Raw genomic sequence first — 15,793 nt, forward strand, 5'->3', positions numbered from 1 at the left:
AAAAAAAAACAAAATAAATAGCTGTCTAAAATAAATTTTCGGATTAAATATCGCATATTGCATCTGAATTTAATATAAATTTGATAAATTTGATATAAAAATAAAAAGAATTCACTGATTATTGACATACACTTTCCAGAGCTGTACTGTTATAAATATATTACGACAAGTGCAACTTTTCTTTTTGACAGCACATGGAGTACACTTGGAAGTTGTAAGTGATCATAAATATTTTTAAGTTATTCTGTAAAACACACATGTGCAGAGATTCGCACAACCAAACATAAATATTTATATTCGTATTCTTAAAAATGTAGAATCATCTCGTATTCCATAAGGAGAAGCTTATCTCAAGACAATTTGTGTCGTTCAATAGTAGCTCCAACCCGACTGCAATGCTTCATATGGCACAAATGTAAGTAAACATACTGCTTCGGTGTGCGATGCATCTGTTAACGGAAGTGAATGCCTTTCTTTGTATGTAAGTAGGCACTTCGAGATATCTAACATTTTACTTACATCATATAAAAACCAGAATTTTCTTTAAATTTTACTTAAATAAAGAGTTTATTTATATAGTAATCTGGACGCTGGGCGCTAGACCTAGTTATCTAGTTCCTCATTTTTAGTTAAATTTAAAATTAATTTTAGTGTTAACTCACAACTAGAAACTACTAGTATTCGGGATTAGATTTTTAAAAACATTTACACTGTCAATTAGAACTGTCTTCCTAGCTAAGGTTGAAGTCATTGATAAGTCCTAAGATTATAGATTAGCTACCATCAAATCGCTAACAAACGTTCAAGCAATGTCAGGAGTGGTTCCGAAATACTGTATACAGATTCTTAAGTAAAGTGATCTATTGCTACAGACGTATTTTAAAATGTCCATTTGCACAGATTTATTAAATTCGTCTTTAAAAACACTACTACGCGCTATGTTAACGAATTTTTTACAATTTACATACGCCATCTACACTAGTCTACAAGTACATTTATGTGTATATAATACATATATTTTTTGTACCTAACAGATGTGGGAGACATATAAAATTTAGATAATTTTGTATAAAAAAAGTGAAAAAATGATAAAAAATTTGTCATAAAAAAATTGAAATAAAATAAAAATATATATGTATACATATATGCAAACTAAATTGTTTGTGAATATTGTAAGTAAAAAAAAAAAAAATATATTTATGGAAATAAAACATTTGCTTGATGTCGTCAACTGGCAGTGGAGATTTATAACATAATTTTCCAAAAATCAACATACAATTTCACTACAAAGGATTATGTTTGCTGCTGCCAACGCCATCGTCGGTGACGTGGCAGCTGTTGTCTAAGTTAGTTCCTTGCCTAGTGCCCATTGAGATGCCACTGCTGCTAGTATTGCTGCTCTTACTCCTATTTATTTTCACAAAAATCCTTGTTATGGTATGGAAATCGCGAGGAAGATTTATGAACAGTTATCGTTACTTTATTAGGAATAAATTGAGATTCAATTTGGAACAAATATTCCAATTGATTTGAATTATGGTGATCTAAGGACTAAATTTTGTTGTTGACAAGCAATGTTCGTAGAGGTGAAGTTGATGGCATCTGTCCACATTTAAATACCGTTGAACTAATTTTCCAATCATTTGTCATCAAAAACAGTTAAATATATCTCTATGCTGATATAGCAAAAATAAAAGCACTAATAATATTAAAAAATAACAAAAATGGTTAATATTATGAAAGGATAAAGGCTTAGAATTTCACTCAGTAAGAACTCCAATTTTGTTATTATTTCTATTGTAATATTGAGATTTTTCAATCAATTTAACAAACAAATTTAATTTTGATATACTTTCCTTAGTTTAGTGTTGCAAATTATTGTCTCATAAAAATAATTAGTAATACAAAGTAATATAATATTTGTTTTTTTATACCACAACCTAAAATAGTTTAACTGATGTATAGCTTTGTAGGCTATCGATTTTGGTACTTCAAAATAAAACATGACACTGTACATATGACATGGATAAGTTCGTCTCTGAGAGCATATAGTAAGTTAATATTATCGCAATGACATAAAAAAATGTGTGCCAATAGCAGTTATTTTTTATTCAAAGTCCATACAAATATGTGTTAATGAAGTTCGTTAATTGTAGTCCAAGCATAGTAATACTTAAGCGTTCCTGTCCCAGTCAATAAATCCTTAATTCACACTAAAAAAATGAGACTAGAAATAATAACTTTGATAGTAAAAGCATGTTATCCTATAAACCCAGCGTGCGGCGCCGTATTAGTTTACATTAGGTTATAAGAAAGCTTCACTATTAACTCTAAACATTTCTAAAATATAAAAACTAAGAATTACTAGTAGCTCAGTCGTCTCAAACTACAAGTATATAATCTCCGCAGGAACTACCATGTAATAATAAGGCCAGATGCCTATCCGATAAAACAAGTTCTAATGATAGGAAGAACAACCCACAGAGAGCCAAAAAAAAGTCCATTAAAAACTATAAGCGATTGCGAAACATGAAAGAAAAATCGGTCAAAAATCGTGCGGACTAGATATACCATAGAAGGAAACAAAGATTTGTATGCTGTATGCTGTGTTTTTATTAATATTAATATTAAAAAATCAATAGATAGTAAGTTCTTTTGTTCTTTTTACACTATATGAAACATCCTTTCTTGAAAACTTTTTGGCCTCAAACTTATTGGGTTATAGTAAGTGTTCGCTTAGAAAAGATTTTACTATATATGGTTTTGAAGAGAATTATCATATGGTATTCATTGTGGTTTTTGTTAAGTATTGCTCAATTAAAATTGTTTTGATTAACTTATGGAAATAAAATCCTTGTACGGCAGTGTTGTGGGTCTCCATTATTATGGTGAATTGTGCATTAAAAAGCTAATCTAAATGACTCTTTTTTCTGTTATGAGTATATGAGTAGGGTTAACTGATGAGAGATGTCAACGAGGACAGTTGCATCTTATAATATTCTCATGATTATGATATTCCAGCAATTTCATTGCGTTGCCTTTTGTTATATTATACCTATTCTATGTAATTATGTTAGTGTAAAAGATTTGTATGTACACTTGTGCAAAATGTGATTGTAATCATAGTGGAAGAGTACTAAATGAATGCGAAACAATTTATAATCCTATTAAAATAGTATCTTTTTAACTACAAATGCTTAATGCTTTACTCTTCTAGTTCGCTGCGTTTGCAAGCAAGTAACTTCATTTAAAAATTAATTAGAAATAAAACTTGAGTGCGTTCTGCATTAGATACTTCTCAAGTTTTTTGAACAATAGTTTATTACGGTTTCCTTGCATTGTGTGTTGCATGCAAATGCACTTTGTATCTTTGCATTTTGATTAGATTAGTTATTATAATTCTTTGAGAAATCTTATTTTGAATTTTAGTTTATTTTAGAATACAAAATGATATAACAATCGACGATTTAAATTGTTCATCAAGCATACTAAAAATGCATTTATCTGTATTTTTTAATAAAACAATTTCATTGTCTTTTGAGTGCCCTCAACAATCCAATCAAAAGCCAATCCAAACTTGACTTCACATTCATAGAACCGATAAGTTACTTTTTTTGAAATCATTTTATTTACAAACTATCAATATGAAGCAGTCAAATTTTCAATAATATCAATAATATTAATTCATAAGAGTATTTGGGTATAATATGCGTATAGTATATTCAGAATATTTCTGTTATATATCAATGCTAATATTAAAAAAATATTAAAAGAAATATTTATGGTATTTAAGCAAATTAAGTGGTTGATCAAAAATGTGAAATGTTATTAATCTTTTAGTTACACTTACACTTACATTTTCTATACTATACATTCATATATACATATCATACAAAGGTATCAAAAACCGGCAATGTTTATTTTATGCTTTTACCATTGGAAGTATGGCGATTGTTCAGTTTTCGAAGCATAATTCTCACCAAAAATATGGGTTTATTGTTAGTTTATCAAAAAGAAAAAGCGCGGAAAACAAATGAGTAGAGACATCCAATCAGACTATATCTGAAGCTCTCATATATCTCAGTGGTTCTGTAAATATGATCAGTAAATGTAAGATAAAGTTATAGTGTTGCGAAATGTAATAGACTAAATCTCATATGAGTTTCAGATCATTATTGTGTCAGAAAACTGGCAAAATTCCCATTGCTATCCAGGAGTAAGAAACTTAAAGAACTCTTCGAAAGCGTTATAGAGCAATTGGACGTTACATGATCATATACTTCTTTATATATTTTCTGATCATCACCAAAGATCTTTGTTTATTAAAATCAATATTTCCACCAACATGGATTTCCACTAAAGATTTGGGCAAACAGATGGTAGGTGTATATTTCGTGCTTCACAGAGAGCAAAAAAGAACTGAGAATGTTGACGGTTTATCTCAAGAGTCACCAATAACCGTTATTACCGTCTCAACAAGATATAAGTGTGTATAAGAAATAGTTCACGGCAGTTGTACTTGGATATAAACGAGACTTGCATCCACATTTCATGTGAGGGTTCGTGAGTGATCGAAGCAGAAAGAGCATGCTATGTCAGAACCTAGTTTTTCAATGATCAAATATTTTGCGGTTAGGTGTGGTTGCTGCTTTAAAAGGTCTATTACATATACAAAGTGCTCTACTTCGTTAGCCTATTGGCATTCAACTTAAGAACTATTTTAGTAGTTTTAGATTGAAGTGCTTCCAACTGCTTTTGTGGATGAGTCATAGTACAACTTTTATTTATTGCTGCATACAATAAAAATGTTGAAAATTTAATACGAGATTTATAATCCCAAAAATTTCGTTTGCGGAATAAATTCACTGACACAAAAGTATTTTTTAATTTAAAAAATATTGAATCGAGTATTTTGGCATTAACAATGAAACAATGAAAATTGTAAATTATTCGTATTTGCAATCAAATATGCATTCAATGCAATTATTGCAAGCGGATGATTTTAACAGAAGTTTTCGAATTCAATAAACGAAATAATATTCCAAACTCTAACATTTGTGGAGGTTGTATTCATATTCGAACGTTCACGATGCATGATGATTTGATAGAAGATATTTGTGTAAAGTTTTAATAATTTGTTCAGCTACATATGAGAGTATGAGTGTATGAGAGTATGTAACTTGGGCAACGCAACAATTTCCTTTTGTTTGGTAACTAATCAGAAGCAGAGTAGTCGAGCTCAGAGTTTAGCATAAATAAATTAATATTGCAATTTCTATCTGCTTCTGATAACTCATTAAATTAATTTCAATTCTAACTAAAAGCCATAATATTATGCTTTCGGCAGCGTGACTACAACACTTTCGAAAAACAATTCTAATCTCTGTTAATTAAAATTGCATGGTCCATGTGTCGGAGTAGCTGATACCATGCGGTATCTATGGTAACTATTGTATTGGACTTTCCTACGAGAAGTTATTAATTCATTTCTAGAGCATAAAGTTTATTAGTTTATGTACGAGTACCTTATTAAATTTAATTGAAAGCTAGATTGAAAAGTTTTTGATATCTGTATAGAAACCAAATTTTATTTTACTATGAGCTTCCAAGGTTCATTATTAAATACGTGTTTTCTAGTATTGTCACCGCATACTTAAAACAAAATAAATATCATATCTGTAATAAAATAAAATATGTGAAAATTCATGGTAATTACAATAATAATTTTTGTTTTTAGAAACATTAAATAAAGTTTTTAATTAGTATTTATCACATTTGCAACTTATATCATTCACTAACTTATTTCATAGCTACATGTCAGCTACTTATTATAGAAAAGCTTATTATTATTGTAGAAAAATATGCTAAATGCATTATTCTATAATAAATAAAATTTCAGGAAAACCAGGCAGGAAGGATAATGTTCACGTAAAAACTGTTGTAACCAGAACCGTAAACTTGAACAACACCACAATCCACAAATGGCTTAAATAATCGCTCATGAAGCAAAATGAAATCGAGCTACTTTTAAAGCTTTTGGCAATGGGTAACGCACAGTGGATCACATCACATATAATAATTTTGCATGAAAAATGACCTTAGAATAACCAAAAGTCGATCATGTACGATGATGTTGTATGATTGCTGTAATTTTACATCATTCGAATATATACGAATATATACAAATATATATATACGTGTCTACTAGGAACTGGACAACATACACAAAACCAAACGTCAAAAATGTGACGTCAGTATTACTACTTTCCTGTATTTTCTATAACTAGATGAAATACTACAATGATAAATGATCTCAAGGATAACCCAAAAAAGGATCACATACGATAATATTGTATTAATGACAATCTTAAGAATAATCCAAAGGTGAATCACATACGATAATATATGGAAAATGATCTTACAAATAATCCAAACGTGGATCACGTATGAAAATGTTGTACAAAAAATTATCTTAAAAAAGATCGCTTCACACATAATGGTTAATTTTGGACTAATAAGGAAGAAGATGAAATTAATTGTTTATAGAGACTATGGGAATAATATCTATTATAAACTTATGGCCAAACGAATGATTTAAATTTCTACTGTGAACAGGTAATACACTTGAAGAAGTTAATTGAAAAGAAGATGCCATACTTTATCAGAAGAAATCTTATTGTGCTTTATCATCACGCTACAACTCCTCTAGTACTACATAAAATCAAGACATCTTGATTGGGTAGTTTTGAAATATAAACCATAGAGTCGTACATTTGTGTAACCATCAGTCTTTGATTCGTTCCGATCTCATCAACGCTTGGAAATATAAAATTGACCATAAAAGAGAACTAGAGAACTGTATAAAGGCTAGTACCCACATAAGTTTTTTAAACATAAATCCTAAGAAAATACAATAAAGAAAAAATAGTTTTAATCAAAGAAAAGACAAAAATATTCATTGTCCAAAGACAATAAAGAATATTTGTACCAAAAAAGTCTTGGTTCTGGATGCATCTCTTGCTGTTTCTCACTCTACTGAGCAGTCGTGAGGAATCAGTAATCTAACTTGATGTTATTACAATAGCTTATAGTGATTTAACAGCTCGGTGTCAAACAATCTGATAGACTAGTCTTGCAATATATTGCCATATAACTTCTCTCCAAATTGTATCTTCTAGCGGAAGTTATTGAGTGATTTCATTTCTGCAGATAATTAGTGAAGCAACCAATGCTTCTCTACTTTAATCACGTTAGTCACAGATTCATAAGGTAAAAAACAGCTGACAACTTGCAAAGGAGAGTGCGCTTACTTTCTACATAAGACCCGAACCTTCCCTCTAGTCAGACTGCTTCAGTTATAGAAAAAATCTAATATAAACCATTTGCGAAGGCTTATATCTTTTGTAAAGGCTTTAGATAATTCCAAACAACTCATTCGAATCAATAACAAAAATATTAATGTTTTTTAATGTAAATTAATAAGCACTCAGGTTATGCAAAGGTTTTTAAATGGACAAGCTCCTTTTAAGTTCCATATAACACAGATGAGACATTGATCTCTGCAGATTTTCTGAAATGCAAATTAAATCGTTTGTCCATCTTATTTGTCAAGAAACCGGCATAACACAGATTAGATACTGATCCCTGCGGATTTTGTTATATGCAAAGTAAATCGTTTATCCATCTTATTTGTCAAGAAACCGGTATAACACAGATTAGATACTGATCCCTGCGGATTTTGTTATATGCAAAGTAAATCGTTTATCCATCTTATTTGTCAAGAAACTGGCAGAGATGAGACATTAATCTCTGCAGATTTTGTAAGATGCAAACTAAATCGTTTGTCCATCTTCCTTGTCAAGAATCGAACATAGCATCTCCGTAAGATTTTCATTAAACCAAATAAGATTTGTAATTTTGAAGTAAGAGATTTTGTCAGGTTTTTCAATGTCGTTACTTTGACCGTCTTTGCTTAGAAGGATAACATAATAGATTTCATAGATCACAATGTCTTATAGTCCATTCAAAAAATTAAAACAGTAATTATACATGTTTAATTCAAGAGAAAATATGTTAAAAATATTAGATATAACTATAGCACAAAAATTAGCTAACATTACACCGCGTATCTCGATTAAAGCCGTGAATTTTATAATTTTGCTAATAATTTCTTATTTCTTGTCTATGTGTCAGGAAATGCAGCATTAAAAATCAACAAAAACAATTTACTGCAACTGAGCACCACCTTTCATATTTTGAATGTACCATAAATCTGCATATCGTTTAAATACAGAAGTGAAGGCATAAATTATGCATTTTGAATGGGAGGTTTTGCGTCAGTCACACAAACTGCAGACCTTGTACCTTGATGGATCGTAAAGCTCACAAAAAGAAAGCAAAATTTCCAACAAAAGTTTTCAACTTATAGCCAACATAAAGTAATTGATATGCTGAAGGCACCATAATCGCAGTTGGAGTAAACAACGACGGAAAGGAGACAGTTTCCGAATGAGTGCAGTACAGTTAACATGCGGCACGTCAAAAGCAGTTGCAGCCGCAGCCGCAGCTGCACCAACTACCAACCTGAATTGCAGCGTAGAGCAAAAGCCAAGAAAGTTTACAACGTGAAAAGAGTTAAAAACATTTAAATTTTTTTTACTCAAACCTTTTTGAAGGCTGCTTTCTAGGTTTCTACCTGCTGTCTACTTAAGCAGACACACCGCATTTGAACGACTGGCAAGGCATGCCAAAATGTTAAAATGCTGGATGCTAGATGCGAGATGCTGGATGCGGGATGCTGGGTGCTGGAACACACTAAGAAAAATAGAGAAATTTTAGAAATTTGCATTATATGAGTCTCGGCGAGGATTTGGTGCAGCGTAATAAACGCAACTGATTACATAACAAATTCACTTTTACAAGGGAGAAGAAGCTAAGCTACGTGGTGCACGCTTCCAACGGCGCGGCTAAGTGTCTGTTAGTAGTCGATGTAGTCATGTAGAGGAGGTGCATCGTTAATGTTGTAGGCGGACGCAACGCAGACGCGTACGCCAAACGTGCCTATTGATGCTCCATTGTGCATACTAAAAACGCACGAGCACAACTGACATAAAGACTTAGAGCCAAGTTAAGCAGCCTTAATCCTCAAAGCGGTTGACAGTTGCATGCAAGTTTGATAAGGCGGAGCAACTTCGTGCGAAACTGTTTCAGTGCTTAAAGGCATTTACAAACGCACACAAAGAGCTTTTTTTTATTATTAATTCTTAATTTATTTAATAAGTGCACAAGATATGCATGTGTGTGGAAGGGAAAGCGGAAAGGGAAATAAACTTTAAAAAACTACAGTAGATTCATTACAGAACACTTCAAAGTTTAAAGTATTAAGTGGATAATACCATATTTTGTTTGAGGCAATAATCCTTCTGTACTTTTCTAAATCCTAGAGAAATCATAATCGTGAATAACAACTTAATATTTTTAAAACCAAACAGTAGTGAACTACAACAACAAAAGTTTTTTATTTTTTATTTTATTTTAATTAATTGAATTTTTGGCTGACCATACAGCTGTTTCGAGTATTGCCAAATACCCATCATAATATGTATATATGGTATATTAGTTTTATATATATATCAATTACACAAATGTAATTTTATATTTAAGAAATTAGTTCTGCTCTTTTAAAAGTGATTCCATACAAAAATATACTCTAATGACATTATTAGGTACTTCCAATTTATTTGACAGTCAAAGGCACTACTCTCTTAGTTGTACGGAAGACGTAAATAACCTTTGTTTGCGGACTTTATTTTCGTTTTTGATTATTATTAATAGTATTGGTGACCTGTAAAATATTTAATATTTAATTTCACAACACCGGTACCAAAATCATTCCATAAATACATATAAAAAATATAAATGATATTATTGAAAAGGAAATTGGTTGGTGCTAACGGTGATTAAAAAACTCTGCTATCGGATAGTAAATCTGCAATATAGGTTTAATAATAATTTTTATAGGGACACAAACATTAACTGTCCGTGACTGTATCTTACTCAATTCCTGCGGTAAAGGGACTAGAATATTTCTGAAGTAAGACATATCTACCTTAAGAGTGGATAAATCCAGTAGAGCACTACCAGATACAGTTTGGAATATAAATGGTAGTGAGTGCATTTTACCTGCGTAAGTCGATTGGAGATCTAAATTTGCTACCAGGAAAGTCAAAACCCACAGCTTCGGCTATCCTGACTAATTGAAATTAGTGACTGTGTTTAAAATCCAAAGTTGCACGAGCAGAATGGCTGTATTCATAAGTTTCATTGTGCCTTAAGGAGCGGCATAAGTCTTAGATGGGCCTCACCCTGTCCCACACATACACAAAGAGTGAAATATATATACAAATGTATACTTGATATTGATAAAATTCCTTGGTATGCCTATGATGGTGTTTATCGTTGTATTATACTGTATCAAAAGTTAAGTGGTGTTAAACCTAAATAGCATGTAATCACATTAAAAAACTATGGACTCTATATTTTGCCCTTTCTAAAGTCACAAAATGCTTTTCCTTCCATACATATTTTGCATTTAAGGGTTTTTTATAGTTTAAATCTTAACTTATGCTTGTTCAAAAGATACTGACCAGTTATCACTCCAATCATTGATTTTTCTTAAAGCATTTCGAGAAAAAGAGCTGGTGTTTGGCTTTACTGGTATAGTTCAGTATAGCTTTCTGTCTTAGACAAACTTAGCTCTCAAGGTATTAAGCCTACAAGTTTATATCTCCTGCCCCTGATTACTGGAATGAAGTTTCCTCAATGCTCAATGTATAAATAGTAATAACAATAATATAAATACTTTGCTTGAAGTTTATATGTTTATGAATATAGATATTTATTAATATATTTTGTGTGTATAAATACAATTGACAGTATAATAATTTGCAATTGCTGCCAACCTAATTTGCCAAATTTTATTTAAAATGTGAATAAATCTTTTGGGGCGCCAATATATAAAAATAAATAAATTTTTAAGCATTACAAAATGTTTAATTTTGTTAATAAAATGATTTAAGTCCCGCAGCCGTACTATAACAATTTGCCTCGAATCCTTTTTAAATCCGCACAATTGCACTTTCTACAAATAAATCTTAATTTTACGGTCACACCGACGCATATTCGCACTGTGGATGCGGACGGCTCCGTAGTGGAAATATGCATAAATCACAAAGTGTTTACATCTCTGCCAAGCAAATGACTTTAAAATGTGTCACAAATCAACACATAAATACGAATAAATTCTGCACACAAAATGTGCCAATTACTATTACAGAACACCACCAGGAGCAGGCATCGCCACAAATGAAATGAAATGAAACAAACTCGGTGTTGGATCGGTTTGGTTTGGTTTGGTTCGGTTCAGTTTGGTTTGGTTTGGTATTGAATAAGCACAAAAATTGAAATAATAAATTTTGTGCAAATTGTGTGATTTATGAGGCATTTCAAACCAACCGAAAATGTTTACACTTACTCCTGTTTGCTTATAATTAGCGCAGGATTTGCTTGTAACACAAGTCAAACAAAATGCTCAAAAATATCGGGAAGACCATATTCCCATATTGGCAGAAGCAAGTCAATGTTGCCAACATTAATTGAACCAAATGTTTTTCTAGCAAAAAATCAAGAAAATAATATCATTTATAAATGTCACTAGTCAATATAACTTTTAGATTTTAGAATGTGGTATGATTATTGGGCCATATTTCAACAAAAATGAAGAAAATACAATTATCATTGTCCAAAGGTCTACCGAATTCAAACAATATATCATACAGTATGGTATGATGTAGGGCCCACTTTACACTGACACTTGTATTTTCTTTATTTTTAAGGAAAAGTGGCCCGAAAACCATTCAAAATCTATTCCGGTGAGTCGTTAGCTAATAAACAATCAACAAAGTCGGTGCCACATTCTATATTTTTTACGGTAACCATTGTTTAATGGAAGACAGTGACAACATAATATCAAGAAGTTAGTAACCTAGTCAGTTATGGTTCCTCTGATTACCGTTTGGTTGTCATATGTTAGTATTATTTACTTTTTTAATTCTTTGATTATTTAGGAGAATATCTGTTGTTTAAAAGCATTATGAGTGCAGTAATTAATTTATAAGTTACAAGTAGGTTAGGTTAAGTCATGCCGGCGATTCCAATGGATCCACTCAGGTCTATAGGCCCATTGCGCTACCGTTTTATTAAAAATCCAAGACGTGAAACCATTTAGCATAGCTTATGGTGCTATTTAGAGAGAGGTTCTGAAGTTCGCCAAGATCCTCAAAAAAGAAAGCCCCTAAAATGTTAAAGGGGCGCCACGCATGTGCCAGATAGAAGCAAAGCAGATGGGAGTTACTATCATCGTCACCACTACTGCGGCAGATATGGTTGATAGGGAGATTTAGTCTGCTACTGCAAGACTGATATCTCTACGAGGCATCTCGATGAGACAGTTTATTAGTGTGTGGCGAAATTGCATCAGATGCCTGAATATCATTGAGTCTTCCCATCTTTTATTAAAAAGTTCGGCACAGGAAGAACTCAGTGCCAGTTTCCACGATGTTAACGATATGCGTAGATCGTTTAAGTGTTCCAAGTGGTGTTCCCGAAGCACCCCGTCTGGCTAGCTCGTCTGCTTTGTAATCGCTGAAAATATTCCTATGACCGGAAACCGCAGATTAGAAAAATATTGAATGAGGCTTGCCTTAAAGATACATATTTTATAAGTTACGCTGGAGTTGGTGTTTTTACATATGCGCCATGTGAAGACACCGACATTTAATAATCAAAGATTCATACACATATTTAGATATACATATTTTTTCCTGTTGTCTGCGTACTAGTAGTACCAGTAGCCCTTGGCTACTCTGCGCGCTTAGCTTTTCGCAAGTGTGAAAAGTTTACTCAATTATTACTTTTTGTTAAGTAATGCCTTTTTGAGTGCTACTGATACACTCGTATTGAACTTTTGCTACGTTTTTATTTTTAATTTCATGCATTTTGCACATCAATAATGTACTTTCAGCAGAAAGTTGTTAAATTTATTTTATGATTTGCGTAAATTACGTGCGGCAATATTGTCAGTCTTCGTGCTCTCCTCCTGTCCTCCTGTCCCCCTGCCCCATGTCCCCATGTCCTTCTGGCTTTCTGGCCTCTGCAACTTCCTTCGCAACTGCCATAAAACATTTTGGAAGTTGCTACCTTAGCAGTATTTCATTTATCTTTTCTCCTGTTGTAATTTTCTTTTATTATATATAATTTTCCTTCTATAGTTATTTTTATAGAATATTTTGACATTGGCAAACGACAACTTTTCATAATGTGTTACTTCAAAATAAGTTCTCTGTCTCTGGCTCTGTCTCTGTCTGTGTCTCTGTCTCTGTCTGTGTCTCTGAACACTGAAGTGTGTTGCACGTAAATTGACTTTGTTTTTAATACGATTAAAAGCCTCAAGGACTCAAGAACTCAAGGATTTTTTAAAGCATTCAGCATTCAGTATGAAAGTTTGTTCTTAAACTTTACATCAAAATTCGTTATCTAATATAGATAAAGTTTTTTAATATTTCTATTTATTAAAATAATTATAATTTTCTTTCCCTCTTCACAAAACATTTTGAGAAAATTTTCCTGTTGAAGTTAAAGTTTAATTTAAAAAAGGACTATGCCTCACCACCTCTTTTCCAGCCTGTTTGCAAAGTCTTAATATGCAAGAAGAAAGTAATTTGCATAATATCTGCAATAGAGTGAATAAAGGAAATTTCAATTGAAAAAATTATAGACTTTCAATTGCAGATACAAAACATGCCAGAAAAGTTGTTTGCCAAAAAAAGTACTTCAAACGTGTTTTGCATCTATCCAGTCATGCAAATACGGAAGTATCGCTAGTTTCAAAAAAATGGCAGCCAGAGTTTATAAATAACTACAACACAACAATTATTAAAATAAGTAAAAAAAAGATATATAAAAATGATTTTTCAACCAAACCACAACGACGTTTGTCATGACGGGTTAAAGCCAATAATGCAAGACGTGTTTGTCTCTATGTTCACAAAAATAAAAATATATTGTCCAGTCATTGCCTCCATACCACTTCGTTCAAAAAAAAATTAACATAATTTTAATAAGGTCAGATCAAGAAAAATATATACAAAACCGACTAAAAGTAATTCACATGGGCGTTTCTGAAACCTAATGCTCTAAAGCAAACTTTCCCAGCCGGTCTTGTCCATTTAGTAAAACATATTTTATTTAAGTCCTTTACGATATTATTTTTTAGAGAGGTTTTGAAAAGTAGTGAACTACAACAACAAAAGTGGTTTTATATTATTTTAATTAACAAATTTTTTCTCACCAAACAGGTGTTTAGCCAATCATCTGTGATCTTGGAATTATTTCTTTAATTTAATTATTCGTAAATAATTCTTTAAGTTTGTAACAGTGATAATGCATATCCTATTTGAAGGGGTGTGTGGCTTTACAATAATGTTGTTTTTACATGTGTACAGTTTAAATCAAAAATGATAAATTAAAATATATGAGAAGTTTTATTAATAATAACTATACTCGTTTTATATATTATAACTATATAATAACTTTATTAGGTAACAATAGGTGCTTCTTGAATCAGGCCCCTGCGCTGGGTTTAATTAACAACAGAATCATGTGATATTATTCGAACGCATGTTCGCTGCCAAACGGGACATCAACTTGTTTTTCTGAAAAAGTCCCTTCGGTTTTGGTAGTTCTCAACTCCACGAAAGTATGCTCGTTCACTTTTACTTAGACTATAGCAGAAGAAGCACATAAATCAAAACATTGTTTTAATATTATTAACTTATATCATAAATAATTTTTATTCTCGATATAAAAATATTTCAAGAATTTATATATTTTAATTGACACTTTACAAATTATATATATTTAAAGTAAAAAAAAATTTAGCATTCATTAAAATTTCAAATCCGATTAGGTCACTCTAGAAACGTCTAACAAAACTATAGATAAACTTTATTCTGAATTAATCTCGAAACTCTGTTTGTGCCTTAAAATAATTTCCCCATATGAATATTTGGAAGCGGTTATTCATTTTGTAGTTGTAATTTGATAGCACTGTTTGCCATTTAATCATAAGGTTCGTTTAACAGTCACTTAACGCATTGAATTTATGAAAACTTATTATGAAAATGAAGACGATTCCATCGAACTTTGCATCTACAAAAATTCACTTTATGAAAAGACCCATATTATTTTGATAATAACAAAAGAGGTGTTAAATTGTAAATAAAAATGTGGCAGATAACTGGTTTTATTAAGGCAGTGCCATAGGTCACAAGCGACATTTCATATTAACTATCTGCTGATCACTCTCTCTAACTAACATATTATATCACATTTTAACCATATTAATTGGAAATCGAATTCATACGATTTATCTTCAATGGACTTTTTAATAGGGTGGTGACGCAAAAAAAAAGTTGGATACTTACTTCGAAAGAAGATTACAGAAAAACGGTTAGTGATAGTAGGAAAGTATTTTTCAGAATATGCATTAGTTTATATCTGATAAACTGATATAAAGTTCGGATAAAATCTGCAGTTATTCTAAAGAAAATAAAGATCTGCTTAGAAGTTATAGTTAACTTAATATGACTTTATTTTTGAGAAATTTATTAGCAATTCTATTAAGCTATTATATGATGTTCAGTACCGCTAGTAAACTAACCATTTAAGTACAACT

This window comes from Teleopsis dalmanni, chromosome X, assembly GCF_002237135.1.
Source record: "Teleopsis dalmanni isolate 2A chromosome X, ASM223713v2, whole genome shotgun sequence".
In the NCBI taxonomy this organism is placed as follows: Eukaryota; Metazoa; Arthropoda; class Insecta; order Diptera; family Diopsidae; genus Teleopsis; species Teleopsis dalmanni.